The sequence below is a fragment of the Pelophylax lessonae genome, assembly GCF_965119305.1.
Source record: "Pelophylax lessonae genome assembly, chromosome: 4".
NCBI lineage: Eukaryota > Metazoa > Chordata > Amphibia > Anura > Ranidae > Pelophylax > Pelophylax lessonae.
This window is the reverse complement of record NC_138771.1, coordinates 52014747-52020746: the sequence shown is the minus strand read 5'-3', so window position 1 is coordinate 52020746 and position 6000 is coordinate 52014747. Positions and strand designations below refer to the sequence as shown.

General features: G+C 38.9%; 1 protein-coding gene across 1 annotated transcript in view; it reads left to right on the top strand.

Moving 5' to 3' along the window:
* Positions 1-3047: 3047 nt before the first annotated feature.
* RLBP1 (retinaldehyde binding protein 1) overlaps positions 3048-6000 on the top strand; it is a 93154-nt gene continuing 90201 nt past the window's right edge. The window contains exon 1 of the mRNA XM_082255406.1: positions 3048-3207. The gene's annotated coding sequence lies outside the window, so the exon portion shown is untranslated. The remainder of the gene's footprint in view (positions 3208-6000) is intronic.

Here is a 6000-nt window from a genome sequence, read left to right as displayed (position 1 = left end):
ACAAGGAGACCGCAATAAAAGAGGAAGGGACTAATAGTGCATTACCCACGATTTATTAGTAAAATAAGGTAAAAACACTTACAACATCCAAAAAGGTAGACAGCGAATACTCAATATGGTCACGGTCGCCTGCAGTGCGATCCGGGACATGCTGCAGCACGGCTGGCTCCCCCCGATGCGTTTCTACTGATGAGTCGGCTTCTGGGATTGGAGCTCCGTGACCATATTGATTATTCGCTGTCTACCACAGTGTATGCTCCATTCTCTCTCAATTGTGGTAAGAGTCCATTCACATCACTGGGTGTCATCACAAGATTGTATTTTTGTTTAAAGTCACGTTTATGGATTGCCTTTTGGTAAGAGGTTAATTCACCTATTCCATATCACTCGTCATTCATCAGTTGGTTTTCCTGCACGTATCACCTTGGGAACACTTTTCTTTGGATGAAACAGACTTTATTTCAATTTGTTGATTCATTTGATTTTACACTCATGGACATTTTGTTATTGTTCTCCTGTTTTCATGTTAGCGCACTTTTGTAACCTTTTTCATATGTTACATATTTTTTTTCCAAGTGAAATATGTATGTCTATTATTTCCTGGAAAATAAAAAAATCTTAACAAATGCATAAAAAAGAACATACCCTCAGCCTACTACTGATTAGGCAATAAAGGAGCAGCAGCATACTAAGTCATTGTTCTTCTCAACCCACAATAATATAACATTGAGTAACCTGCTCCTGAGATTTCTAGGAAACCAATTGGTGGGAAGCAGTACATGCCAGTCAATACATAGAATGAAGCTTTAAATGTATGCAAGGAACACAATCTACCCTCTTAATGCTTTGGTTTTTCACCCAGCCATTGCTTTAGCACACCTTCAACTCTACACTGTTCTTTTCAGTATCTGTTATCTGGGAACCCCTTTTGCTTAACTTTTTGCAATGCGGTAGAGGTATTCCTAAACACACCCATTTTACGCTCCATGTTAATGTATCAAAAGTGTAACCTTTTATCTCCCACTGTCACCAATCAGATTCAACCCTGCTTTGTGTTGTTTATTTTGATTGGTCATGTGGCCAGCAGAGAGAAAGGAAATAACACAGCACACATCCCCGGAAGAGTATTCACCAAACCACATTTGGGGAGCTATTTGGAAACTGACCTAAGTGGACACTTCCCTTTAGTACATTAACCTCCCTGGCGGTATGATTCTTTCCGATTTTAGGTGTTGAAAGCGGTACAATTATTTTGCATGTAATTCTTAATGATGAGCAGCCCAAACCAACTATTTACATATGATTTTTTTTACTGTGCGTTCTTCTTTATAACATCTCGGGTATGATAAAGTTTGAAACACAAAATCAAAAATTATAATAAAATAAATAACTATAAATAAGTTAAAGTATATATATATATATATATATATATGTATACATATAATATATATATATGTGTGTGTGTGTGTATATGTATATATATATATATATATATATATATATATATATATTTGTACATGCACACACACATATATATATATATATATATATATATACTGTATATATATATATATATATATATATATATATATATATATAAAGTACAGTAAAACTGCAGGAAAGGGCACTGGGGGGCAAACTAATATCAATTAATTTTATTTTGTAATGAAATCAGTGTGTTTGTGTTTTTTACTTTTCAAATTTGCTGCCGGTTCCACCCCCCTGCAAGCGTCACGTTGCAGGAGACGGAAGCCAGGGCTCACAAGCATCGGGCGGAAGATCCGACTGCCGTATGCCGAAGGGACACATCGCTGGATCCCGGTGACAAGGTAAGTAACCCTCTAAAAGGATCTAGCGATGCTCCCTGGTGGTACCCTGAGTGTGGCTCGGGGTTACCGCTTATGGCAGTGAAATCCCACCCCGAGCCACACTCGGGAATACCGCCAGGGAGGTTAAGAGTTCACATTTGGATTTCACTTGTTTCATGACATTGTTCATTAAAGATGAATTCCAGGTATGGTGTATCTTCATTTGTCTAGCTTGGACCAATGTTATTATTTTATATACCATACCTGGCTGATGTCCCTGGAACTAACCCAAGTAGACATCACTACTCCAGTGATCTCCACTTGCTTCTGGGTCCCGTACTGAGCGGCCAGCTTGATACATTGCTAACACAGAAGGTCGGCCACTCAGCACAGGCACCATTCAGAGAATGCTTTGCATTTTCTCAATTATTGCAAACTGTTCTCTTATTGGATGAGGTGGCGAGGCAGGGCAGTGATGTCTGGCTCTCAACCTCATCCAATCAGAGAAGGCTTTGCATTCATCCCGAAAATGCAAAGCAGTATCTAAATGGCACCTGTGCTGGGCAGATAACCTCCTGTGTTCAGCATACTTCAGGCCAGCTTCTCAGCACGGGACCTGGAAGCTAGTGGAGATCACATGAAATGTCTACTTCAGTGATTTCCAGCGTACAGGGGCATGGGCCAAGTATAGTATATGGTACATACTGTAGGTACATTGGTGTAAGCTGGACTAATGTACCTATGTAAAAATATGGCATGACTGGAATTCTTCTTTAACCAAAGCTTAACCAGGTCTTATTTGGCACTTATTACTGGTAATGTATAAAGTTCCTAAAGCTATCAAATAGTAAAAGACTAAGTCAAGGAGAAACTTGGTAAAACCAGCTAACTCCCACCTAAAAAAAAATTCTCTATTACCTCTACCACATATAAAAAAATAAAATAAACTAATGGCCCCCAACTTGATTTTTAAATTAAAGTAATAAAAAGAAGACCATAGTTTTACAGGTTTCTCTTACCCTAATCTTTCTGTAGCAGACATACTGGCAAAGCTTCTTTTTTAAATGGTATATAAAAGTATTTTAGGAATCAAAGGCCAGCTAAAGAGTTATTGTTCCAAGCTCCACTCAACCAGCCACTTCTCTCCTCCTTTTCTGTAGCATCTAATGGCATCTCCTGAATGTTTTGTGCTGATTTAATTAATAAGCCTGACTGAGTAATGCCTTGTGACGCCTAATCCCAACCCGATGACTATAGAAGCTTTGGGCTGGCATCCCGTGGACACATCTAGGCTACAGCTCATCCATCTCTGCTAATTTCCCCTGTTTATCAGCTTTTTTCAAGTTTAACCTAACCCAACACTGACTATCTTTGACGATTTCATCGACATTGTTCAACGGTAAGTTTGATCGATCTTAATTGCTTTAGAAAGTCAGACTGTGAGACTTCCCAGTCTGGTGTGTGTGGTTTTGTTTTGCCATTTGGTTATCATGTTCCTATGTCCTAATGTGGATATATGGCAGCATAGGAAACAGGCGCTTTTCAGTTTGAAGATACAGTTATTTTATTTACCAGAGCTATACGCTTTACCATATGTTCCTTTAGATCAGATGGACAGTTTCTGTTCTCTTTGGGTCTGACTATACTGAGTTTATATTACATACTGTATCAATATACTTTTTATTCCTAATAAATTGGAATACATAATAGCAATGTTGCATTCCCTGGGTTCCCTGGCTTTTTTTAGTAATAGAAAGTTCTTGTCTCCCTCTATTACCCTTTTCTGCCTTTATTACCCTTTTCTGGCTTTATTACCCTTTTCTTCGTCTATTACCCTTTTCTGCCTCTATTACCCTTTTCTCCATCTATTACTCTTTTCTGCCTGTTACCCTTTTCTCTGTCTATGACTCTTTTCTGCCTCTATTAACTTTTTCTGCCTCTATTACCCTTTTCTGCCTCAATTACCCTTTTCTCCATCTATTACTCTTTTCTGCCTGTTACCATTTTCTCTGTCTATGACTCTTTTCTGCCTCTATTACCCTTTTCTGCCTCTATTACCTGTTTCTGCCTCTATTACCGTTTTCTCCATCTATAACCCTTTTCTGCCTTTATTACCCTTGATTACCCTTTTCTGCCTCTATTACTCTTTTCTCTGCCCATTACCCTTTTCTGCCTCTATTACCCTTTTCTCTGTCTTTTACCCTATTCTGCCTCTATTACCCCTTTCTCCATCTATAACCCTTTTCTGCCTCTATTACCCCTTTCTACCTCTATTACTCTTTTCTCCGTCTATTATCCATCCTTTTCTGCCTTTATAAGCCTTTTCTGCCTCTATTACCATTTTCTCTCTCTATCTTTGACTCTACAGTTCCCTATTCTGAAAATAAAGGAAGTGGAATTCTTGTATTGCTCAAATTACTTCCTATAAAAGTACCATCCTATGGACTGTATAGCAGTCTTTCTCAAACATTTTAACACGGAGGAACCTTTGAAATAACTTTCCGGTTTCAGGGAACCCTGGCAAATGATTTGTATAGCTACAGCTCTGAATACATTATCTTGGAGGTCAGTGGGAAGAATGCTCCTTACATTGGTGGTGAGCGGGAATAATGCTCTTTACATTTGTGGTCAGCGGGAGTAATGCTCCTTACATTGGTGTTCAGTGGGAAGAATGTTCCTTATTTTGGTGGTCAGTGGAAAGAATGTCCCTTACATTGGTGGTCACTGGGAAGAATGCTCCTTACATTGGTGGCCAGTGGAAATAATGCACTTTACATTGGTGGTCAGTGGGAAGAATGTTCCTTATATTAGTGGTCAGAGGGAAGAATGTTCCTCACATTGGTGGTCAGTGAGAAGAATTCTTCTTATATTGGTGGTCAGTGGGAATAATGCTCTTTACTTTGGTGGTCAGTGGGTAGAATGTTCCTTACATTGGTGATAAGTGGAAAGAATGTCCCTTTATATTGGTGGTCAGTGGGAAGAATGTCCCTTATATTGGTGGTCAGTGGGAAGAATGTTCCTTACATTGGTGGTCAGTGGGAAGAATGTTACTTACATTGGTGGTCAGTGGGAAGAATGTTACTTACATTGGTGGTCAGTGGGAAGAATGCTCCTTATTTTGGTGGTCAGTGGAAAGAATGCTCCTTACATTGGTGGTCAGTGGGAAGAATGCTCCTAACACTGGTCAGTGGGATGAATTCTCCTTACATTGGTGGTCAGTAGGAAGAATGTTTCTTAAATTTGTGTTCAGTGAGAAGAATGCTCCTTATATTGGTGGTCAGTGGGATGAATGCTCCTTACATTGGTAGTCAGTAGGAAGAATGTTTCTTAAATTTGTGGTCAGTGAGAAGAATGATCCTTATATTGGTGGTCAGTGAGAACAATGCTCCTTACATTGAAGGTCAACGGGAATAATGCTCTTTACATTGGTGGTCAGTGGGAAGAATGTTCCTTACATTGGTTATCAGTGGGAAGAATGCTCCTTACATTGGTGATCAGTGGGAACAATGCTCCTTACATTGGTGGTCAGTGGGAACAATGCTCCTTACATTGGTGATCAGTGGGAAGAATGTTCCTTACATTGGTTATCAGTGGGAAGAATGCTCCTTACATTGGTGGTCAGTTGGAAGAATGCTCCTTATATTGGTGGTCAGTTGGAAGAATGCTCCTTATATTGGTGGTCAATGACAAAAATGTTTTTTACAATGTAGATTATTGGGGAGAATGATTCTTGTCAGTGGGATTAATGGTTCTTACATTGGTGGTCATTGCCAGCAGCTGGTGGTATCGGCGGTTACTTATCTAAGCAAAAGAAACTGTGCATTGATCAAGGAACCCCGAGCAACCTCTGGAGGAATTATAGTTGAGAAATGCTGCTATAGAGATTTAGAGTGCTATATATGAAGCAAATGATGAGGACTTTAAGTGTATTCAAGAGACAGATTACAACCAAAAATTACAGTGTAACACCTAAAAACTTTAAAATGCATTGTCCTATTCAGTTCGTCCTTAAAAAGTAATAGTATATTCCATAAAATATACAAATTCATGGATAACATGTACACCAAAAACCCTTTATTCAATGCATTTCACAGTTAATTGGTGCTTCCTCAGGACCGGGTCATATAATATTTAAGTAAAAGTTCTGTTGATTTACCTCTAATACATACATATGAAAAGAAATGTAGGGGTT